Consider the following 3,293-nt stretch of genomic DNA (forward strand, 5'->3'; position numbering starts at 1 on the left):
GGGGGGGGGGGGGGGGGGGGGGGGGGGGGGGGGGGGGGGGGGGGGAGTCTGCTTGAAGTCTCTCTCCAAGAGCCCCCTCCCTCCTGTAGCCTCCTTCCTGCCTCCTCCCCAGACAGACCTAGCCTTGCTCAGGCAGGCCAACCCCTCAGCATCTTCCCCCAGGCCACCTCGAACTCTACCCTCCCCACAGCATTCCTCTCCAAAATCAGACTCTGGTGTGAAAAATGCACCCCTTCGCCAGGTTCCCTCAGCTTCCCTACCAAGCTCCCCCAAACGGCGGATGGACTCAGGCCAGCCGCTCTCTAGGGCTGGCACATCAATGGACCCCACAGTAGCTCCCCCTCCTCTCTCCTCTCCCCACAGGCAGGAGGGACCAGGGTTTGAGAAAATCTGGAGGGAGGGATACAACGTAGCTCTGTGTAAGAGGTTACTTTGTAAAGGGATACAACGAATTCGCTTCTCCTGTGTTAAGCCAACCACCGCGGGGGGAGAGGGGGAGCCGCGGGGGAGGGGGAGCCACGTAGGGGTCTCGCCAGCCACAGGAGGGCCCCCCACGCCGGGTCAGCCACGCAAGGTTGTGGAGTGGGAGGTGCGGGGGGACCAGCCACAGCGGGGTGGGCCGGGCACTGGGGGCCACGTCACCCACTTTAAGGCCCAGAGCCCAGCCCCTCCATAGGATGCCCGCAGGCAGGCACGCACCTTCTCGCCAGCCCCTGCCCACGCACACCCACCCCCGCCCCACCCACGCACTGCCACGCCCACACAGGCACGCCCACACCAATTCCCGCCCCACCCCTCTCTCCTACTTTGTAGACACCCACTCTGGGCGCCCCACGGACGTCCCGCCCACGATCACCCTGCCCCGGGGGACGTGTGCTTCCCTCTCGGACTGACATCCACCAGCACTCCCTCACCTGTGTGTGGCCAAACCGGCCCACGAACAAAGAGCCGACCCGCCGGGCCCCACGAGGAACTGCGCCTGCGCGCCGTGAGCTTCCGAACTACGATTCCCAGGAAGCGCAGAGCCCCGCAGGCGTCCCGGCGAAACCAACAGCCAGGCAGTGATGCGCGTGAGTGTGCGTGGGGATTCTGGGAAGTGTAGTCTGGCTGCTGAGACTCCCCTGGAACGCCCACAGTGTGAACTGCAGCCCCTGGCTGGACCCAGACTGTTCCCTTCGCACGAACGCAGCTGGCTGCCTTGGTCCCAGTCTGGCTTGATTCACCTTGGCCGGTGGGAGCAAATGCTGGTGGGGACAGGGGGTCTTGGGGGGAGGGGAGGGGATTCACTACAGGCTTGGGCTTCCTAAGGGTGCAGGGCGTTCCCCCAACCCTCCCGAACTCAGAACGCTGGATTTACCCTCTCTCTGATGGGCCTTGCCCACCCCACTGGCTTGCGCTTACCCAGGGAAAAGGGAAGTGAATAAGTGTTTACAAAGATACCACCGTGTGACAGACATTGTGCTAAGAGTTTGGCAAATGTCATCTCAATAAAAATATTCTTATTTGATCTTCACAACCCTATGATCCCCATTTTACAGTTGGAGAAACTGAGGCAGACAGGGTTTAGTGACTTGCCTGGATCACACCCCACGGCTTGTTAAGTGTCTGAGCAGCAGTGATCTATTCACTAGACCAGCAGCTGCCCCTGCTTGGTCCAGGAGATCTGTACCACTGCCCTCTCCTAAAACCCCAGGTCTCCGTCTCCTGAGAAAGCTGAATTCACCCATTCTCTAGTTGGCAATTGGAGATGCGAGATTGGAGATCTTGGAGATCGGCAGACAATTTAGGGCTGTATAAGTAGATTTGAGAATCATCAGAATAGTGATGATAATTGAATTTGTGGGAGCTGATAAACACAGATATAGAGGGAAAAGAGAAGAGAAAGGGGAATAACTGATCGTGGAAGACTGAAGAGAAGTCAGGATGGGATTTAAGAAAATGCCATTAGATTCAGTAATTAGCAGCTGATTGGCTGGGCTATCTTCATTCATCCTGATGAGTATCTGGCCACTGGACCCAGATAGCTCCGGAGGAGAAGGTGAGGCTCCTGACTTTGCACAGCCCTCCCTCCCTCAAATCAAAGTCAGCAGCAAGTCATGTCATCCTTTACCTGATGTCATGGAGAGACTGAAGGATAAACCACACCCACAAACAGATGACTAGTAACTTTGGAGAGGGCCAAGGATGCCAAAAAAGGACACCTATCTTCAGAGTCCAACCCTCCTCGAGCTATAAACACCAAAGGGGAATTCCAGAAACCAGAGCCTTATGTTCTCTTCAAGAGTGAACCCACTTTCCTCTAGATTCTGTATGGACTTACAGGAGAGGGGGTTTTGTACCAACTGTTTATATTACACCTGCTTAGTAAATCCCCCTAATGACAAGGTACTTATATATGGTAGGTTGCTAATCAGTGAGGAACATGGGGGGGGGGGGGTGCAGCTCATGAGCAATAGAACTAGAAACACCCTCCCCTTCCCCAGAGTTACCTCTGGAACCCTGAAGGAACAAGTAGTTAACCACCTTCTGGGGAACTGGTCCACCAATGTAAGTGGGAGTGAAGCGAGTCAGCCCAGAATGAGCACTACAGAAGCTGTGCTCCTGCAAGAAGAATGTCTGGAGAACTGAAGCTCAAAGTGAGCTGAAGCTGCTTTAAAAGTTAAGGAAAGGGTCGGCTAAGTGACTTGGTGACTAGAGCACTGGCCCTGGAGTCAAAAGATCCCGAGTTCAAATCCAGCCTCAGACACTTAACACACTTACTAGCTGTGTGACTTTGGGCAAGTCACTTAACCCCAACTTCCCCCCAAAAAAGCAAAAAAAAAGTTAAGGAAAACCCCAAAAAAGTGTTTCAGTTTAGCCATGTTGGGGAAGAAAAACAGGTGGGCAGGAGAAGAGACATGATCACTGTTCATTGTGAATGGGATGATAACTCATGACAAAAAAAAAAAAAAAAAAAGACAGAGCTATGTATTTCATCTTGTTTGGCTTTTGTTCCAAGGAGAACAGTAGAACTGTAAAGCACAAAACAAAATATGGCTGAGTGATTTAAAACCTCCCCAAATCATGATTCTAGAAGAACCCTTCTCCCTCTGCCTGCCCCGCTCCCACCCTGGTCTGCAGTTTGGAACTCTAAGGGCAGGGGTGGAAAGTCAAGCCATAAGGAGATGCACAGACAGGATTGCCAGGGTGGCAGCTGGGTGCACACCCTCCATGGTCAGAAAATCACAGGGCCCTCTAAATGACCGAGGAGACTGGCCAATGCACCAGGACCCTCCGAATGACCGCGGAGACTG

At 54.3% G+C, this 3,293-nt stretch overlaps 1 protein-coding gene across 3 annotated transcripts in view; it reads right to left on the bottom strand.

The window, feature by feature from the left end:
• Nucleotides 1–3,293, bottom strand: part of LOC138168149 (zinc finger protein 879-like) — a 33,463-nt gene that overhangs the window by 15,730 nt on the left and 14,440 nt on the right. The window contains exon 1 of one of the 3 annotated variants that reach the window (XM_069097188.1): nt 915–2,911. The exons of the other annotated variants lie outside the window; for them this stretch is intronic. The gene's annotated coding sequence lies outside the window, so the exon portion shown is untranslated. Of the gene's footprint in view, nt 1–914; nt 2,912–3,293 lie in introns of those variants that run through there. 3 annotated transcript variants of the gene reach the window in all.

This window comes from Petaurus breviceps, unplaced genomic scaffold (assembly GCF_028583685.1).
Source record: "Petaurus breviceps papuanus isolate PSGF00001 unplaced genomic scaffold, PetGlider_PUasm1.0 355, whole genome shotgun sequence".
Lineage (NCBI taxonomy): Eukaryota > Metazoa > Chordata > Mammalia > Diprotodontia > Petauridae > Petaurus > Petaurus breviceps.